This window comes from Dreissena polymorpha, chromosome 1, assembly GCF_020536995.1.
Source record: "Dreissena polymorpha isolate Duluth1 chromosome 1, UMN_Dpol_1.0, whole genome shotgun sequence".
NCBI classification, from domain to species: domain Eukaryota; kingdom Metazoa; phylum Mollusca; class Bivalvia; order Myida; family Dreissenidae; genus Dreissena; species Dreissena polymorpha.
In genome coordinates, this window is record NC_068355.1 from 125,086,243 (window position 1) to 125,108,725 (window position 22,483).

General features: G+C 36.7%; 1 protein-coding gene and 1 long non-coding RNA gene across 2 annotated transcripts in view; both read right to left on the reverse strand.

Moving 5' to 3' along the window:
• LOC127848557 (receptor-type tyrosine-protein phosphatase eta-like) overlaps positions 1-22,483 on the reverse strand; it is a 415,812-nt gene that overhangs the window by 240,167 nt on the left and 153,162 nt on the right. The window lies entirely within an intron of this gene.
• Positions 1-22,483, reverse strand: part of LOC127848849 (uncharacterized) — a 225,964-nt gene that overhangs the window by 199,497 nt on the left and 3,984 nt on the right. Inside the window, exon 2 of the long non-coding RNA XR_008034792.1 lies at positions 7,117-7,386. This is a non-coding gene — a long non-coding RNA (uncharacterized LOC127848849). The remainder of the gene's footprint in view (positions 1-7,116; positions 7,387-22,483) is intronic.

Consider the following 22,483-nt stretch of genomic DNA (forward strand, 5'->3'; position numbering starts at 1 on the left):
AGACAATATGTATTTGTTATACTGAGATATTCCAGTAAAATATGAAATTGGTAAAAAAGACCAAATCATTCTACAATGCAGGAAATAACCCACAAGAAGCACTTATCCAACCTATAAAAATGTATATATAGGTGATGACACAAGGCAAAAATAGTACAAGAGTACCTTATTTGCTATATAAACAAAATAGCAATTTTAACAAGAATTCAGGAAAAAAATGTACAAGAGTACATTGTTTGCTATGAAAATCAATAAAGCAATTTTAAGAAAAATTACAATAGCACCAAAAAGTTGGTATTACCCTGGAAAGGGCTTGAAATGGGTATTGCAAGGTATATGACCCTGCACCGTGCACTCCAGTCCGACATGGCTCTTCGAGTTTGAAGGGGAAGGGCAGGGTTCTACACTAAGGCACGTCCGACAGACATTGTCTAGTAAGATCGATGGTCAGGCAAGTAAAACTGTTAGCTAGCTTGTCTGACTGGTCGTACATTAAAAAAATCTATACTGATTCATATACAAATGTAACTATAACTAGCTGCTGTGAAAACCTTTTTTCTTAATGTGTAAAATTACTCTCATATCAGTTATTTACATCAGGACAAATTTTTAAACTAGCGTATATAAAATTCATCGCTATTTTTAGACGCGAAGGAGAGCTTCCCGCAGAAATTGCTTGTTTCCGACCATTGGTCAAGTTGTTATGAATATAAATGATTTTCTGCAGTGTCGTAAAACTTTACAGCATGTTTTTACGACTTCTATTGGAAATGGGTATCATCAACATTTTGGTGTAGCAGACAAGAGAATGTAATTTAAAGAATGGCTTTGTTCAAGTTTGGATTTTCGTCCAACAAATCAGTTAATAAAGAAGAATCCAACGGTAAAACTGACAGGAAAGGTCAATTTTATCCTAAATGAAAACAGTGAAATGATAACAAACAATTTATGTTGTTAAATAGTTTTATTGTTTTACTCTAATCATCAAAATAACTTTCTGGTGTTCACTGATAATTTACTGATAAATCCTCATTAAACAGTTACATGACACAATTGTATTTATTTGCTATGTCATTTATGGTCTAGTAGACATCAGATTCGGGCTAGTACATTTTAAGAGGAGCTAGTCTGATAGTCTTGCTGTAAAAAAAAGTTAATGTCAAACCCTGAAGGGGGGTGTCAGAGGGGAAGAGAGGGGGTGCAATCGAGCCAACAAACCCAGGTTACTGGACGGCCTCGTCCTTTCTTTTAATAAAAACTGCCATAAAATATGGTTATTTTAAGACACTGAAAAATGTAAAGGGAGAACTAACGTTATACTTATTTAAAAAATGGTTTAAAATAAAGAATATCAGGTCAATGCCATTGTCCAGATTTAGAAAGGGCGGGGTGGAACAATATTTGACTTAAAAGCATAAAACAAGATTGTGTCAAAGTGATACAAATCCAGCACAGTTACAATAAAACTATGTCAAATTTGTATAAGGTTTACACGGTTTAAAAGTAGACAGTCACATGACTGAGAAAATTGGTGGGTGCTGTCTGCTCTCCCTCCCCCAATGACCTAGATCTTGTCAGTTATCTGACAGTCTAGCAGATATTTGGAAAGGGCAGAGAAGACCAGGCCCCTTGCTGCTCTCTTGGGGTCTAGCACGTTGGAAAGGTTATAAACTAGTCCATGGGAGTGCAATGGAGTTGGTCCCTCTGCCCCTGATAGTTTTGACAGTGTAGCAGCATGTGGGGCGCAGTGAGGGGCTCCAGGCACCTAGGACATGCAGGTTCTACACCGAGGACATATTTTCCCGTGCAACCGGGTAATAGTGTGGTTCCCATCCTCAGGCGCATGATGGCTCTGTCAAGCACAATGCTTGCTGAGTATTTGTCAGGCGGCCTGAGGATTTTCATGGGTCTGGTAAAAGTATGTCGACAGGAAGCCAAATTGTCAGTCCGGAGGTTCCACTCACCCACAACAAATTTCTTTGCCGGGGAGTAGATCTCGGTAGGCGCCAGAGGTTCCCCAGCATCTAGGGCCCCCCTCAAGAGGCCCTCCTTAGCCTCCCTGTCAGCCTGCTAATTCCCACTGATGTTGACATGTGCTGAACACCATAATAATGTGACCTTTAAAGCTTTATTTAGGCACTGTTGATGAAGTTCCAAAACGTTGTTAAAATGTCAGGCCAAGATCTGCTATTTCTGTTTTTGATTGAGTCTGATAGAATAGCAGTTTTAGTAGGTTTATTGACCAATATCCAGCACAAAGAGTATTTAATAGCCAAAAGTTCTGCTGAGTAAATAGAAAGATTGTTGCTGAGCCTGTGCGTTTTTTTAATATTATTTGAAGTTATTACATACGAGTTGGCTACCAATCCTGAGTTAGGGCATTTGGAGCCATCTGTATAAATTGTTAGATGCTCAGCATACTTATTATCTATAAGAGAGAGGGTTTCTGACTTGATGAGGTGCAGCAAGTCAGTTTTCGTTATTTTATTTGAGAAAGATAGGTCAACATCTATGGGTCCACCTTTCTGCCAAATATTTGAAGTGGTCAGTGAAAGTTAACTGTTTATCCAGGTACATACCTAGAAATTTCACCACTTTTTCAAAAATAATTTTGGTGCTGCCTAAATTTAAGTCCAAAGAGTGCTGAATTTGGTCGCCAAATAATACTCCTACTGTTTTGGTTGGAGAAATTTTGAATCCCCATTCAATTGACCATTTCCATATGGAGTCTAAGCCTGCTTGAGCCCTCTTTTTCAGGCGTGACATGTTAGACTCCTTTAACCAAGTGCCTGAATCATCGGCAAACTGGGAGATAACCATTCCTGAGTCTTTTACGGCATCAGGTAGGCCGTTTACGATGAGGGAGAACAGAGTCGGGGATATAACGGACCCCTGGGGGATGCCGCGGTCGGTTATGGCTACCTCTGATAACTCCCCATCGACCCTGACCTGCATTTTGCGACCCTCTAGGAAAGCTCTGAGGTAGTAAAAACAGTATCCAGTGATTCCATAGTCAGCTAGTGTTTTTAAGTATGCCAAAGGTCCATGTTAAATCAAAGGCGGCCTGAAGGTCCAAAAAGATTGCAAGTACTGATTGCCCTTGATTTTTTGCAGAGAGAATATCATTTTGTAGTCTAGCTAGCTGATCAAGAGTGGAACGCCCCTTCCTAAAGCCAGACTGGAAGGGGTTATGTATGTTTTTAGATTCCAATGAGTGTTCTTATCTATTTTCGACCATTATTTCTAGCAATTTGCCTGGGTGGGAAGTTAAACTTATTGGTCGATATGAGTTTGGATCATGTTTGTCCTTACAAACTCAGGACCACTCAGGTGGTACCGTACCTGTCCTGTACACCTGATTGAAAAGGTTAAGCCATATTTTTAGAGTTATGGTTGGCATATTTTTAAACATCAAATATGATATTTTGTCAGGCCCCATGGCAGTATTGCTCCTGGTGTTAATGGCAATTAATAATTCAGTTAAGGTAACGGGTAAATTGAGAGGCGTGCTGTTGTCCCCAGGCTCATCTAAAATGTTTTGGTGCTCCGTCTCAAACGGCTTTTGATAGTTCAGAGTTTCAAGGGGATGGTTCGAGTCACTGGAGACAGATTTGAAGTGTTGTACTAAAAATTGAGCCTTTTCCTTTGTTTTGCCTTTGTTTTTAAGCAGCGGCATAGGAGTGAATGATTTTCCTTTAATTCTGTGAATTTTTTGCCAAATCCCTAGTGTTTTTCTTGTTAATAATTGCTGAATCACAGAATTATTTCCAATTTTGAGATTTTGAGTCCAAAATGACCGCTTTGACTGATTTTCGAGGGATCTATAATTAAGAAGATTATGTTCGGCATGGTTGTTTTTAAGAATTTTTAAAGCTTTTTTTCTGTCCTGTATTGCCTTGGAGCACTCCTAATTCCACCATGGGACCCTATTTAGGGGCCTTAACCTTGCCAGCGGACACCGGTATGCTACATTCCCCTATGGACAGGATCTTATTTGTTAGGGAGTTACAAAACTTATAAGAGTGTTGGGAGTGAACAACTGCAAGGGAGAGATCTGAACAGAGGTCCCTAAACTGAGCCCAGTTAGCTTTTTCAAGTAGAAATTTTTGCTCTCCTGAGCATTGGGCATCAGTTCCCTGTGCAATATAGTTGAACACTGGGTAAACTGTTGTGGGAGGTGATCAGATCCCATGGTATCTTATCGGTTGCCCATGCAGACGCACTGACTATCCTGGCATTAACAGCAGTAAGGTCAATGTGAGAGTTTAACCCAGTGGGGTTAAGTCTGGTTGGAGAACCGTCATTGAGCAGTATAAGGTCTTGCTCGTCTAACCATTTTATTACCGCCCGACCTTCTGCATCTAAATTTTTGGAACCCCAAGCAGGGTGATGTGCATTTACGTCGCCTGTGAATATTACATCATAGGGTCCTTTAATGGTCCTTAATTCCTTAAAGAGGCTGTTCAAAGTTTCAAGATCACATCCTCTTGAGTAGATATTGACCAAAATAAAAGGCCGGTTCTTATCAATCACCAATTTAATTGCTAATGCCTCAATAGCAGTGCTACCATCCGGTTTTAACTGGTTTTTCACTCCCAGGTATTCGTAATTAATAGAATTTTTAACATAAATGGCCCCCCCAGCAATATGATGGTTTAAAATACCAAATTTTTTATATTCACAGTAAAAGCCAGGAATTTGCTTGATAGAATTATTGGAAAATCAAGTTTCCTGAAGGCATAACATGTGAATGTGGGTGTTACTATAAAGGAAATGCTTCAGTTCTGTATGTTTGTTGGTGGTAAGACCACCAACATTAAAAGAAATGATTTGGAGATCACTGTCCATAGTGGAAGGATATTAACTTGCATTTAAATTGATTCAGTTTATGATGGGGAGATTTAACTGCTAATTTATGACCCACTTAGGCCCCTTTTGAGTTTCGAGGGGGTCCTGGCCGGCCGGGATGTTTTCTTTTTGACTGAGGGGGGACAGCTGGCCGGTGGGGGGCATCCTGGGTCTACTAATTTTGGAGGATCCCCAGTTCCAGAATGGCCGGTGGGGGGCATCCTGGGTCTGCTAATTTTGGTGGATCCCCAGTTCCAGAATGGATTTTATTAGTAAGGGATTTGTCAGGGGGGATGGCCTTTGTTAAAGATTCTCTGCAATTTTTGAATCGTGAATCGATTTTATTGTTAATGTAGGAGGTAACCAGACACCCAGTGGGCCTATTTTGGTCCTTTAATATCTCAGCTATAAGGTCCGCCACTTCGCTGAGATGCACGTTTCTATAGGTGTGACCTGTTGCTGGCGGATCCTTTAATTTAACAAGAGCACCGCCTTGCGGGTGCAGACCGCTCAACTATTTTTCTTTTTAAAGGTGGAGGGAACTATTTCAATACTTCAATCAAAAAAGATGGATGGGTGGGGTGGTGACGGGTGTATAGTGTGGGGGTGTGGTCATTTATTACATTATCTTCCAAAAATAAGAAATAAAAATGCAAAAACAAAATAAAAATAATTTATTTTTTGGGGGGGGGATTCTTGGGTGGGATAGTTTGACGGTCCTTCAAAAATAAAATAATAAAAATACATATTTTTGTTTTTTAACCATGTATCCACAAAAAAAAAATGGGGTGGGGGTGGGTGGGGTATAGTGTGAGGGTGTGGTCATGTATAAGATGATCTTTCAAAATAATAATGAAAAATAAAAATTAGTTTTTTTTTTGGGGGGGGGGGGTATAGGGGGGGGGGGGCATGGCGGATGGTTTGAGTGGAGTCTATTGTAGTATGTCATGTAAGAGTTGTTTTGTCAAAGTATCTATCAAATCTGATCATAAATAACGAAGTCATGGCAATTTTTGCAAAATTTAGTTATTTGACCTTGAGAGTCAAGGTCATTCAAAGGTCAAGGTAAAATTCATCTTGCCAGGTACAGTACCCTCATGATAGTATGAGAGTATTTGAAGTTTGTAAGCAATAGCCTTGATACTTTAGAAGTAAAGTGGATGTACACACAAAATTTAACCATATATTCAAAGTTACTAAGTAAAAAAAGGACCATAATTCCGTAAAAATGACAACCAGATTTATGCAACTTGTTCCGTACAGTCCCCTTCAGATAGTTTGTGAGTGTTCCAAGTCTGAAAGCAATAGCTATGATACTTTAAGAGCAAAGCAGCCCAAAACACAAAACTTAATGAAATTTTCAATTTTCTAAGTATAAAGGGGTTATAATTCTGTCAAAATGCCAGTCAGAGTTACATAACTTTGCCTGCACAGTCCCCTTATGATAGTTAGTAAGTGTGGCAAGTATGAAAGCAATAGCTTTGATACTTTAGGAATAAAGTGGACCTAAACACAAAACTTAAACAAATTTTCAATTTTTAAGTAAAAAACAGGGCACATAATTCTGTCAAAATGCATGCCAGAGTTATCTAACTTTCCCTGCCCAGTCCCCTCATGATTGTAAGTAAGTGTACTAAGTTTGAATGCAATAGCTTTGATGCTTTATGAGAAAAGTGGACCTAAACACAAAACTTAACCAAATGTTCAATTTTCTAAGTATAAAAAGGGCACATAATTCTGTAAAAATGAACGCCAGAGTTATCTAACTTTGCCTGCCCAGTCTCCTCATGATAGTAAGTAAGTGTACCAAGTTTGAATTCAATAGCTTTGATACCTTATGAGAAAAGTGGACCTAAACACTAAACTTAACCGGACGCCGACGCCAAGGTGATGACAATAGCTCATTTTTTTTTTTTCAAACAAGATGTGTTTGTGAAACACAATGCCCCCCTATATGACGTTTGACCTTGAAGGATGACCTTGACCGTGACCCTTCACCACTCAAAATGTGCAACTCCATGAGATACACATGCATGTCAAATATAAAATTGCTAGCCTCAATATTGCAGAAGTTACATTACATGAGCAATTTTGACCCATGTATTTGACCTAGAAGGATGGCCTTGACCTTTCACCACTCAAAATGTGCAGCTCCATGAGATACACATGCATGCCAAATATCAAGTTGCTATCTTCAATATTGCAAAAGTATTTATAAAATAAGCGATTTGGGCCACATATATTTGACCTCTGACCTTGAAGTATGACCTTGACCTTTCACCACTCAAAATGTGCAGCTCCATAAGTTACACATGCATGCCAAATATCAAGTTGCTATCTTCAATATTGCAAAAGTATTCAAAAAATAAGCGATTTGGGCCACATATTTGACCTCTGACCTTGAAGGATGACCTTGACCTTTCACCACTCAAAATGTGCAGCTCCATGAGATACACATGCATGCCAAATATCAAGTTGCTATCTTCAATATTGCAAAAGTATTCATAAAATGAGCGATTTTGGCCACATATATTTGACCTCTGACCTTGAAGGATGACTTTGATCTTGACCTTTCACCACTCAAAATGTGCAGCTCCATGAGATACACATGCATGCGAAATATCAAGTTGCTATATTCAATATAGCAAAAGTTATTGCAAAATGTTAAAGTTGGCGCAAACCAACCAACAGACCAACCAACCAACAGACCAACCAACCAACAGACCTACAGACAGGGCAAAAACAATATGTCCCCCACTACTATAGTGGGGGACATAAAAATAGATGAGCTTATAAATGGTTTCCCTGCAAACCAGTTACGTCGCTTGTGTTAAAGGCAGGAGAGCTCATTGGGGATGTCTGGGTGTCGACCATTCTGGGACGGTTAGGGGGGACACTAACTCGGTGCTCCTCCTCTATTTCGCAGACACCAGAGATTGAAAGATTCTCCAGTATACTGGAGTGCACCGACACCTGGTGAGAGAGTCATGCCTCGTTATATTAAAAATGGAGTTATCCGAAAGTGTCGTGCCACTACAAGTGGTGTCACTAACACCATCGGACAACTGGGAGGACAGGGAGGACCCCCTGGTAGCCACAGGAGGGCGTCTCTGATTAGGTGAATCCCCCTTACCCACTAACCCCTCAACTATTGGACATGTCCTCCCGGTGTGGTTCGAGCTACAACCCGATGAGGCATGTTTTGGTGGAGACTTTGAACCGGTTGGGATGGAGGTGTGTCTTGGCTCACAGTGTCAGGTGCCAATAGCTTGTTCTCCGCCTCGGACCAGGTGACCCCATAAAAACTGGCATAAGTAGCTATATGTACAGCTCTCTTATAGGAGGGGCCCCCCCTGTTAGAATGCGGAGTGCTGGCTGCTGCAGTTGGTGCACCAACGTGTTTTGTTGTTGCACCTTCTTTGGCAATTACAACCGGCGCAGCGGCAACATGAGTTGGCGTTAGGACATTTACCCCTGCTGGCTATGTGTCCAAAGCCCTGGCAATTGAAGCACCGGGCAGGTTTGACCGGGCAGGGACGAATGTCAAGGACAAAGCTAGTGTCTTTGACAAATTTTTTGTTGGGGACTAGTATAAAAGTAAGAAAAGATATTTTAACCAGTCTCGGAAAGCCAGGTGGGGGGGGGGGGGCGATAGGGTTCAACCCTTTCCAAATTAGTAATGAGGAGGTCAGAGTTGAATATCGCAGGGTTGAAAGCAAGACATGTTTTAAGTTTTGTCAAGTCCTGGCTTTCCGAAATCCCTGTTATGTAACCGTTAACTGACCTCATGTTTGACAGGGATAAGGCTCGGACCGCGACCTTGCCAAGGTAAAATGTCCCCCTAGAGAGAAGGGTGACAAGCGCTTGAGCGGACTTGAGCTGCAAGAGCAAGCAACCAGACGCCAAAGGCACAGTCTGCTCAACAAGCCCGGGAAGTTCCTTAGCCAAACACCAGGCCAGTTGAAAACTAGTAAAGAGGGACATTATGGAACCTACACATCTGACTGACTGAAGGAGGCACCTAAAAGGCATGGTGTTGTGGGTTAGATGATGCATATTCAGCCCTGAAAGTGCCTCCCCCAGTAAAGGAGTAAGGTTATTACTCTGCCCCTTGGATGATTTATTTTGGGTGGTAGACATTTTGGAGAAGATTGAATAAGGTTTAGTTGGAAATAGAAAGAAATATTATTAATATTAACTGTTGAGGACTGGTGGTAAACCCTATATATAGCAAATCAACCAGTTTAATATAGGCTGAGTATTAAATATCACAGTAAAGTATCACAGCATCAAAATAAAGCATTGAATACAAGCACCGCACCCGTAAACAACCCAATATAGTATATGTTAGTATATAATAATAGATAATTAGGTCATTTGGTAATTTTAATTGTTAAATTGAAGAGCCAAAAATTATTTTTCGGATACCAAATGACGTCCGAAATAGTACAAGTTTGGAAATTTACGAAAATAGTAAAAAATTAATGGAAGGGCAAGGTCTCTGGAACAGTAGGTGGTAGTAGGTTGTCTATTCTATTCTCTTTGGTCCATCTCTGTCTTTTTTCTTTAATGTATGTATCAAAATGCTTAATATTTCTTTGTTTACTATACATGCAGTAATGGCGACTGGAATAAATGACACAACTGATGCATTTAGAGTGTTCATAAGTTCTTTTAAGCTTCAACCTGTTAACCTAGTTTTTGACACCACTAGACAGCGATCTACCGTATACTTGCGCTTATAAGACGCCCTCGCTTATAAGACGCACCCCGACTTCGGACTTTATAATGGGTGGATTTAAGACTGACCCGCATGTAAGACGCGGTCAAATTTTGCCGTTTTCATCGCCCGAAAAAACGGTCGATAAACGGTAGAATGTTAAAGAAAATCATCAATAAGTAACACATTGACAATATTTCAAACTCGCGCTGCATACAATTAGTAATTCACGCAAGTCTGAAAAATAAAACAATCAAACAACAAATACTATTTGTTTATTTTATGATATATTAGTGGGTTTTAATTTATTTTCAAGTATTATTCATGCAATAAGAATAATTATCAAATTATAAAAATTTCTAACAATTGCGTATTTAATAATTGCCCTAACAATTGCAAACATATTACCTTCGTAATATCAATACACAAGCAAAATTGATCGTATAAAACATCTTAATTGTATTGTTTGACAGGTATTGAAAACTAATAGGCAGATATTTTGAAAGCAATTAGTTTTATTACCTAGATTATGCAAATTTTATGCCCATTGTCTATCAACAATAGGTAACGCCTTCTTTCATAAAATTAGCCAATCGCGTGATAGAGTGATAGACTCCGAAGCGCAGATCGAAGAAAGAAAGCCATATGCGGATAATTGCATGCGGTCGCTCTTTGCTCCCGTCGTTGTTGGCCCCTAATAAATAAGGTGTCATCGGCATTAGGGGGTCGTCTGAATAAACGTGTTTATTTAACAATTGACAGTTGCAAACTGCGGGTAACTTATTTCAGAGGATACCCTTATTGCCAATTATGTCTTAATTGACAATTAATGACGTCGAACAAAGACGATCAGGTGATACAAACTTGTCAAGTGGCACTTGTAATCGGCAGCGTGTTTATTTAACAATTGACAGTTTCAAACTGAGAAATGATTTTGCTGTTGTTATAAGCATGTTGGCATCGTGTCTCCGCGTAAATAATGGCCAATTTATATGACATTTAACGACGTCGCGCCCAGACAATCAGATTATACAAACTTTTCAAGAATAATCACGGAAAATATAACGTCTTACGTCCCAAAAATAACAAAATTCAAATTAAAATAATAGACGACAATATCAATTACGATACATTTAATCACAAGTAAATCGGTAACTGAACATAGCGTTCCGATACACGGTACCGGCCAATACAGACTTAAGAGAAAATGCAAATGGCTGCCGCGATGATTCAAAACAACTGACAAGTGTCCAACTTGGCTAGCATAAGCCCAGTTAACTTGATATTTTGAAATTTTTTGTTTATTTTCACCAGTATCTCGCTTATAAGACGCGACTTCAACTATAACTTATTAATTTGAGTCTTAAATTGCGTCTTACAAGCAAAAGTATACGGTAAACTTGGCCTATGGCAAAGATAGACATTCTGATTAAGATTCATCAAGACTGACCCATAAATCTTGCTTCTAGCATGGTAACAAGGTCTTTCTATGGTTTGATCAGGTGACATTTACTTCAGTAGAACCAGATTCATACTTTCCATTGACATTGTCAAGATAAACATTCTGACCAATAAGACTGAGTAATAAATGAGGAAGGTTTTCTAAGCTTTACCTGGTGACCTACTTTTTACCTCATTTAAATCAGATTTGAACTTGGTCTAGTTATTGTTAACTTCAACATTCTGACAAAGTTTCATCAATATTGAGTAATAAATATGGCTTTAAGAGTAGTAACAAGTTTGTTTTTTAAGATTTGACCTGGTGATTCACTTAATGGCCCCACTGGAATCTGAATCAAACATGTTATAGAGATAAAAGCACAAATAAAACTCTGACCATGTTATACAAAGATTTGAAACAAGTTTTGTTTAGATCTGACCTTAAGTCACTTAGTTTTGACCCCACTTCACACTCATTTAAACTTGCCCTAGAGTTTCATTAAGGTTGTGTCATAAATGAAGCTTCTTAAGTGGTTACACAATTTTTCTTAGAATTTACCAAGTGACCTAGTTTTTGACACATTTTGACACAGATTTAAACTCTGCCCAGATATTGTCAAGATAAACATTTTGGCTAAATCTCATCAAGATAATGCCAGAAAGTGTCCTCTAGAGTGGTGACAAAAGTATCTTTTTTTCTAAGATTTGACATGGTTACTTAGTTTTTTTATCCCACTTTATCTAGATTTAAAATTTACATAATTATTGTTAAGACAAACATTCTGACTAAGTTTCATGCAGATGTGGCGTCAATAGAGCTAAAATATGGAAGCATGATGCATATTGCAGGACGCTGAACATAGACAGATCATAAAACAAAAAAGCTCACATTGAGCTCTTCATTTTTATTTAACCCTTAAACAATGCCACACCCCTGACTTGTGCAATTATCCATTTAGTCATTTGAGACCAACTGGTAACAATTTATAAACATTCATCACTAATAAACTAGTATACATATTTCACCCAATAAAATAGGGACATATACTTCGAAAGAATGTAACCTAAATATTCAAGAATGACAAGAACAGTGGATGTTTATTTAAACATGACATCAATGTGCAAATGACAATATACAAACACTTAAAACAGTTTCATCATGGCAATTTCAAAAGTTTTTCACCGATCTGGACCATTTTCGAACTCGTCCGAGATATCAATAAAACCAATGTTTTGACCAACTTTCATAATGATTGGGCAAAAATTGTGACTTCTAGAGTGTTTACAAGGTTTCTCTATAGCCAAATAAGGAAAACTGCGCCCCCCCCCGGCAGCCATGTTATTCAACTGACCGGAACCATTTTCGAACTCTACTCTCATATCAAGGAAACAAATGTTCTGACCAAATTTCATGAAAATTGGGCCAAAAATGTGACTTCTAGAGTGTTCACATGTTTTCACAATATACATATAGAGAAAAATGCCCCGCCCACTGGAGGCCATGTTTTTTCACCGATCTGGACCATTTTTGAACTCATCCGAAATATCAATCAAACCAATGTTTTGACCAACTTTCATGATGATTGGGCAAAAATTGTGACTTCTAGAGTGTTTACAAGGTTTCTCTATAGCCAAATAAGGAAAACTGCCCCGCCCACTGGCAGCCATGTTTTTCACGAACCCTGAACCACTTTTGAACTCAACCAACATATTATTAAGACAAACATTTTGACAAAGTTACATGAAGATTGGGCATGAAATGTGACTTCTACAGTGTTTACAAGTTTTTTCTTTTTTTTGACCTAGTGACCTAGTTTTTGACCAGGCACGACCCAGTTTCGAACTCAACCGAGATTTCATTGGGACAAAGCCTCTGACCAAGTTTCATAAAGATCGGACAATAAATGTGGCCTCTAGAGTGTTTACGAACAAATGTGGACGGATGGACGGACAGACGACGGACAAAGACCGGTCACAAAAGCTCACCTGAGCAATCAGGTGAGCTAAAAATCACAAAAATCTGGCAAAAATTTCCAAAAAAAATAAGCCAAACTTTTTTAATAAATTTAAATAAATTCAATTGGTCATACAACAGTTTAACTCCCTAGCACTTTACAATATAAATTTTACAAAGCAGTTAAACATGGACTTATTAACAATTGTTATACTGATAACTGTTATTTATAATCATAATAATAATGTTTAAATTTTCGCACTTTCATGGTTTATCGCACTTTTTCCCCAATCAAAAGGCACTGGCTGTAAAATATAATGCGAAGAAAAATCACTGATTATGCTTGATGTTTATTGTATCATCTCCGCCAAGGACGGTCCCAAGCCCGCTGGAAAAGGAGGAGGGTTGGGCGTGGAGCAGGTGGCCAGGACGGACGGACGGAAAGACGCACATCGCCACAATATCCCCACTTTTTTTCCGAAAAACGTGGGGATAACTGGAATTTAATCGCGTTTCAACATCCACGTGCAAACATATGGAAACACACCTACCCCACGTGCTAAAGCGTCCAATCGTCATGGGCGAATGATTTTATCGTGAGCTTCAATAGAATGTAGTCAAATGATCCTATATAAAATTTTAAATCAATATCTTTACTCATAACTGAAATATTCAAGTTTGAAAAGTGATGCGTTAGAAAAGTCCCCAAGTGTAGTCACTACCTGGTGTGAGTAAGCAGAACAGCTATTGGAGATTTTTTTCGGCGTAGCTGTTTTAAAGGGATCTTTTCACGCTTTGGTAAATTTACAAAATTGAAAAAAGTTGTTTCAGATTCGCAAATTTTCGTTTTAGTTATGATATTTGTGAGGAAACAGTAATACTGAACAATTACCATGCTCTAATATAGCCATTATATGCATCTTTTGACGATTTTAAAACCTAAAAATTATAAAGCGTTGCAACGCGTAACGATTGAATAATTTGGAGAGTTCTGTTTTTGTCGTTAAATTTTGTGCAACTACGAATATTGCTTATATAATGTATAAAATACGTAAAGTATGTGTACCCGGCGGAATAGCTCAGTAGGCTAAAGCGTTTTTACTTCAGGACTCTGGCAGGACTCCAGGGGTCACTGGTTCGAAACCTGCTCCGGGCAATGTTCTTTTCCTTTTTTAATTTTATTCTTAATTTTTTACTGGAGCTTTTACGATCCAATGTTTACATTTATCAATATAAAGCATTTAATGAATAAGTTAAAAAATGCGTAAATCTGTGAAAAGGCCCCTTTAAGCCAGCTTTTCACCTTACCTGACCTTTGTAAGTGTCCAATAAAATTCAAATAAAATTTCCCGCGGCTAGGTACGAATGAATACACTTCATTTATTCCATTGGCTGATTTGAGTATACCACCAGAACATTGGAAACATATCCGCGTCTTTGTAACACTGTTTTACTGCATGAAACAATTTTATCTCTAATGAAAAGGCTTAATAGATAGAACAGTTTTACACTCAATTCTCGACATCAATACAGTTTGTGCGTGCACCTTTTATTTTCAGAGGATTGTCAGCGCAAAAGCGTTTATACTTAAAGGCTATGTTCTCATATTTAGTACTTACTTCCATATTCCTGTCAACATGTTAACATGTAAAAGTATAAAGAGCAGTGGAATCCAGGCCTCACTTTAATGCATTGCATTTCAACCCACGAAGTATCGGGTCAATTCGCGGCCAGTGTGTGAATGTCAGAGTTTATATACAGGTCATCACCGGAGTTCAAGGCCAGTAAAATAATCGTTATATAATAAAGACGCTATCCATGAACTAGGTGACCTGGAATTTTCTTTAGACCAGAAATATGTTAAATGAAGATATTAAGCAATATAATTATGGTATGTCAATAATAGATTCTTAATGTGTTTTCAACAATACAATGATACATATTATTTTTTATTAATTTAACAATAATTATTCCACCATATTGACTAATGTATTAAGCATGAGCGCGATGATTCTCGATACTGTTAATAATCGAATCAAATAGCAATGCCCGACAAACCACTAAAACAGATTTGTTCGAAGAACGCGCCTATAAATACGGATACTTCCCGTGTGGCCGGTTGACTCATATGTTTTAATTTCACTTCCATTCTTCTTTTGGTTTTCTGTTTTGTATCTATAGGTTTATAACCAGCAATATGTAATAATGTAAAATAAGCCGCGAAAACTCCGCGTAACATCCTGTACTGCGTGTGATGCAGCTAAGAACTGCACAGATAAAAAAAACATTCGCTATCCTTGATCTCATTCATTGAACTATCAACGCCGTATATCTTTTTTAAAGATATTTCTTGTTATTTATTTTTACAAACATTGGATAAGAGCTTAAACTCAGTTATTACTACTAAATGATCTTGTATTGGTATGTTGCAGATATCATGCATTTATTTGGCAAAATATATCAATTTACATTGACAATATATGTATTTTTCGCTTTTAGCTCGTCTGTGATTTATAAAAAAAATAGAATACAAATTTATTTATTTTTATTTCGCTCACTCAATTTTTAGGGGGTTAAAATTCATAGAACAAATCTTCAATTTGTTGTGGCCTAAGTAACATTATTAAGAAAACACTTATATTATACCCCAAGCTATAAAACTACAATTTTGATGTACACACATAAAGCTTATTAAATATGGGTAGGTATTTTGTGTACAACCCTTTAACACAGGAATGATCTATTTGTCATTTGAAAGTCAAGTCCCAAAATGTGCTTTAAAAACGTCAGTTCCAAAAGGAGGCAATAAACCACTATATTTCAGCAATCAATTAATTTTTAGAGATAAAACCATGTCAAAAAAAAATAATCGTGAGTTTTGTTTTATTTTTCTATACACATGCTCAAATACTGAAAATTACACGAGAAAATGATATCAGTCAATCCATTTTATCGAATCTCAATCAAATAAACAACTGATGTGTGGACAGTTTTCCTTCAATAACTTTTTCATTCTGACTTCTACAATTTTGAACATGAGCTGTGTTTGAGAAACACAATGCCCCCTACTGCGCCGCTTTGAAGCCGCACGGCAGCTATTTTAGAAAAAAATGACCTTTGACCTTGAAGGATGACCTTGACCTTTCACCACTCAAAATGTGCAGCTCCAAGAGATACAAATGCATGTCAAATATCAAGTTGCTATCTTCAATATATCAAAAGTTATGACCAAGTTTAAAGTTTGGGACAGACAGACAGACACACACATACAATGACAAACAGACAGACAGGCCAAAAACCATATACCCCCGATCCTTCGATCCGGGGGCATAAAATACACTGGAGAGCCAAAAGGACATAATTAGTCATTTAAAAGAAATATAAAGTGGCTTACCTACTGAAAATACATGATTCTCCTTTAAGAATAGCATCAACATGATGCCATTTTTTTAGTCAAGTCAAACAAGGCTTACTTAAACGCAGTCAGCTGCAGTATACACATGCCCCTCCCCACCCCTACCCCCCACCCCCTGGATAATATTATTAAGTTGTACAATTTATTCTTAATGAAACCAACCCAAATACACTCACTTGCAGCACAAGAAGTTCCATTAAGATAGAAACCAGCCGAATTACAGTCACATTTGCGTGGAACTATTTCACTGCATATGGTACCAGGATCTGTGCAGTTGCTGTTGCTGTCGCAATCTCCACCATACACTACAGCTTCACATCTTTGTAAAAGACACAATAATATGCAAGGGACCTGAAAACAAAATACAGAGTACAAGAAACATGATGGAAAAAGCTTTGAGGTCATTCATCTGAGGGCTTAACACTTTTTGTAAGTTGATTGGACAACAAATTTGACATGTTTGAATCTGTGTTTTTCTCAAATTGAAATCATGAGTTACTTTGCTTTTAACCCATCTGAAATTGGCAAGTTTCAAACTCTTCCAAGTCATCATTTATTAAAACAAATGTTCTTGGAAAATTTGATGAAGATTCCATGAAAATGAGAAAACGGTATTAGACAAGTTTTAAGATAATTACTAAAACTAAAACTATTTAATCACTCTGCAATAGGTCACTTGTTAAACATTTGAAATACTGCAATTGACACAAATTTTCAAACAAAATATGTTAGTATTTTATCAGAAATAAATTGAATAAGGATTTTTTCTGGAAATACTGCAACAACAAAAAACTTTTAAATTATGAGAAAAATTCTAACAAGAGATGTGTTTGTCAGAAACACAATGCCCCCCAATTGCGCCGCTTTGAAGCCATATATATAGGATGACCTTGACCTTTCACCACTCAAAATGTGCAGCTCCATGAGATACACATGCACGCCAAATATCAAGTTTCTATCTTCAATATTGCAAAAGTTATCGCAAAACTTTAACCAAGGTTAAAGTTTTGGGACAGAATGACAGAGTGACAGAATGACAGACAGACAGGCCAAAAACAATATACCCCCGAGCATTCGATCCGGGGGCATAAAAATTGAATTGCGAGAAAATACTATGAAATAATACTTCGTGATAGGATACTCTCACCGTTTAACAAAACAGTACTTCTGTAAATAGTGCATGAAAATATCTGTATTTCTTCATATTACTATTCAAAAAAGCGTTTACTTAAGTATTCAGTTTCCATCTTCTTCGAGAGGCTTATAACCTGAAATTGCATCATTTTTCAAACACACAGTTCACATAGGTCAATTTAAATTGTTCATGTAAAGGAAAAATATGCTGTAATTTCTTGACTGTGTAATGTAACAGGTTATAATGGGTATATTATTTTATTATTATGAGTTTATTTTATGAAAAGATAAAAGGTATATTTCAGTAATATGTAACGAACAGAAAAATATAAGAATCGTGACTCGCAAAATGCATATAAACAATTAGTAAGTACATTAAGCGGGAAGAAGCGACAGTCCGATGCTTTTTCCAGGTGTGAATACAATGTGTAATGTAACGGGTTATAATGGGTATATTATTTTATTATTATGAGTTTATTTTATGAAAAGATAATAGGTATATTTCAGTAATATGTAACGAACAGAAAAATATAAGAATCTTGACTCGCAAAATGCATATAAACAATTAGGTACATTAAGCGGGAAGAAGCGACATTCCGATAGGTATATTTCAGTAATATGTAATGAACAGAAAAATATAAGAATTGTGACTCGCAAAATGCATATAAACAATTTGTAGGTACATTAAGCGGGAAGAAGCGACAGTCCGATGCGTTTTCCAGGTGTGAATACAAATTGGAGATGTCAAATTAAATGGAGACCCGCGAGTACAGAGGCGTAAAAGTCCGGTATGCACACGTTTGACGCCCATTACTTGATGACAGGCGTGGGTCACGAATTAGGCGAGTACGTAACGAAATTGGTATAAATACCTCGTCAAAATATGCAGAAGAGAGCCATAGAGAGCCATTCGGACAATCGAGTAGAGAAGTCACGCTTTCTTGACGTGGCAGCCATGTTGGCTGCCGCGCTGTAAACTTGTATTTCGTGTACATTAGCAAGCGTTGTGTTAGAAAATATTCAACAGAAATAAATCTCGATGAAAACAGAAATGAACTTTGGTTGTTACTGTGTGTTTTCCACGAACAATACATAATTACGTGACAACTATTAGCCACACATTTTTACATCCTAAATTAATATCTTTGTTTTCTCTGCATATTATATGCAAACGCAAGCAATTTTAAGTCTCCTAGATTTTCTGAAATAAATATTCCCCATCAAGTATTGCAATTTTTGTAAAAACAAGCTTTAAAAGAAAAATGTTGTGTGTCATTATATTGATCACTCCAGATAATAATTAAACATTGGATTGGTGACTTGAAAAGTACTCATGTAAAGCCATGTTTGCCAATCAACATAATACATCTGTATATAGTCTAAATGTTGTATTTTTGCCTTTTTTTCAAATCTTGATTCTTATTTGCAAATGAATATTTTACATTTAAAATGTTTCTCTGTAGACCTAAATTTATTTTTGCAAAGTGGTAGTAAACTAAATTAGGCACCTATGTTGAAATTTTGACAATATATGTTACTGTAAGTTAATTGCTCAATGAAAAACAAGAATGACATTCTCACCCAAAAATCATCTCATTATCATCTTACAAAATTTTCCTTTATACCAAATCACCTGTTGCAGAACTTTTGTATCACGTAGCATGTAAATAATAAATGATATAATTGCAGAATAATTTTTCCACAATATTAATAGTTTAGGCATTTATATGGACAAAACTACAGGTTTCTTTGAATGAGGAAATCTCTGACAACCCAATGTAACAAACTCCTGCAAATCCTAAACCAACGGTAAGTTTTAAATGTATGAAGTGAGATGTAATACAAACCTGAAATGCTTATATGCATGTGCACTTACATGGGAATTCCCATAGGCGTGCTATCTAGCAACTGATATAAGTGGAAGTTAAGAAGTGATAATATACATAGGTAAATTCCCTATGAAAGTCAAGCTTTTAAAACTAACATATGACACAAAGAGCTCTGAACCTATAAAGTATAAAGCCTGGATGCTTTTCAGTGATCTTTTCATAGTTTGAATAACTAACATTACAACTCTGGTCAAGTCTGTTTACTGTCATTTCTGCATTTTGTTTTTCCTCAAAGATGGCCTATTTAAGCACAACAAATTTAAATTTAACCTGATATGAAGACAACTACATCTGTCACAGACACTGGTGCCCCAACTGGACATTGTAATCGGATGTGTTGTTGCACCTGTTCTTATATGTAGCAGGAAGTAAATGTAGCCAACAATTTCTGTCTTTATTTTGCAAGAGGTAAATTAACTTAAATATCTTTTACTGACTGAAGATCTTGGGACACCTAGAAGAAAACTTAGCGTTGGTTAAAATTGATATTTTTCAAGTCTTATTCCCATATTATGTCATTCCTTTAGCTAAATATATTTCTGAATACTACAGAATTAATATATATTTTTATTTAAAGCTTTGTTAGTCCATTCTTTTACACATGTTTAATCAGTGTTGACATTATCCCAGAATTTCACTGTTTCTCAAAGCAGACAAATGTCATGTCCCAACCGGATTTGTTGGAGTCCCAATATTTGGATCAAGTTATAACTATACTTCCTATCATCTAAAGGATGTTCACATTCCCTTTGCAGAATCAGCCACTTAACCTTATTAGGTTTTTGCTTTTTGACTGTTTTATAGTTTGAAAATATTTTGCATTTGGTTAAAAGGTATGACTGAATTAGTCTGAAACCTTTTTATTAATATTAGTAATTATATTTTCTGAAAATAGTCATCATTTATCAGTGATAAGCATGCAGCAATCATGTACCGTATACTTTCGCTTGTAAGACGCAATTTAACACTCAAATTAATAAGTTATAGTTGGGGTCGCGTCTTATAAGCGAGATACTGGTGAAAATAAACAAAAAAATTCAAAATATCAAGTTTACTGGGCTTATGTTGGACACTTGTCAGTTGTTTTGAATCATCGCGGCAGCCATTTGCATTTTCTCTAAAGTCTGTATTGGCCGGTACCGTGTATAGGAACGCTATGTTCAGTTACCGATTTACTTGTGATAAAATGTATCGTAATTGATATTGTCGTCTTTTATTTGAATTTGAATTTGGTTATTTTTGGGACGTAAGACGTTATATTATCCGTGATTATTCTTGAAAAGTTTGTATCATCTGATTGTCTGCGCGAGACGTCATTAAATGTCATATAAATTGGCCATTATAGTATACGTGTGTACGCGGAGACACGATGCCAACATGCTTATAACAACAGCAAAATCATTTCTCAGTTTGAAACTGTCAATTGTTTAATAAACACGCTGCCAATTACAAGTGCCACTTGACAAGTTTGTATCACCTGATCGTCTTTGTTTGACGTCGTTAATTGTCAATTAAGACATAATTGGCAATTAGGGTATCCTCTGAAATAAGTTACCCGCAGTTTGCAACTGTCAATTGTTAAAGAAACACGTTTATTCAGACGACCCCCTAATGCCAATGACACCTTATTTATTAGGGGCCAACAACGACGGGAGCAAAGAGCGACCGCATGCAATTATCCGCATATGGCTTTCTTTCTTCGATCTGCGCTTCGGAGTCTATCACTCTATCACGCGATTGGCTAATTTTATGAAAGAAGGCGTTACCTATTGTTGATAGACAATGGGCGTAAAATTTGCATAATCTAGGTAATAAAACTAAACGCTTTCAAAATATCTGCCTATTAGTTTTCAATACCTGTCAAACAATACAATTAAGATGTTTTATACGATCAATTTTGCTTGTGTATTGATATTACGAAGGTATGTTTGCAATTGTTAGGGCAATTATTAAATACGCAATTGTTAGAAATTTTGATAATTTGATAATTATTTTTATTGCATGAATAATACTTGAAAATAAAATTAAAACCCACTAATATATCATAAAATAAACAAATAGTATTTACTTTGTTGTTTGATTGTTTTATTTTTTAGACTTGCGTGAATTACTAATTGTATGCAGCGCGAGTTTGAAATATTGTCAATGTGTTACTTATTGATGATTTTCTTTAACATTCTACCGTTTATCGACCATTTTTTCGGGCGATGAAAACGGCAAAATTTGACCGCGTCTTACACGCGGGTCAGTCTTAAATCCACCCATTATAAAGTCCGAACTCGGGGTGCGTCTTATAAGCAAGGGCGTCTTATAAGCGCAAGTATACGGTAGGTCATTTGTCACATGCTAATGCAAATTTAGTATCTCAGTAACTGTAGTTCTAAACAAACAAAATTATTACTCATTCTTACTCAAAGGTTAGACTTATGTTGCTTGGATAATGGCAATCATTATACCGAAGTATCATCATCAGAGAAATAATAGTGCTTCTTCATGCGTTTGCTTCTTCCAGAAAGTATTGGGATTCATGTTGAGAAGTATATATTATCGCTGGTTAAGTACATGGTAGTTTTTTAAGTTATGGTGAATAATTAACTTATTTTTAATTGTTGATGTGTCCATGCCAGGGTGGCAACTAGCTATGAATTTTTGCCTTGCTGGCAAAGTCAATTTGCATAAAGATATGATTACAGTGTAAACTCATATCCTGGTTAAATGTCATAACATAAAGGCAAAATGTACTGTATCATACTCATTAAATGTTTGCTTAACAAATGGTCATCTTTTTTAACAACTCTCAATGAATATGTATGATATTAAATTTTGAAAATCAGATAAATTAAACAAAGTCACATAAAATCAACATGTCCGAAAATGACATATTTAGACTATAACCACTCCAAGAGCAGAAAGGATTGTTTAAAACTTAATATTTTAAGTTGAAATTGTAGATCACATATTTTAATATTCTGACACCATTAATTTTGATTGTCTTCCAATATGAAAAGGCGATTGTTTTTTGAAAACAAGATTTTAGAACCCTGCGCTTGTAAATAAACAAAAACAAAATATCATAAATAGTG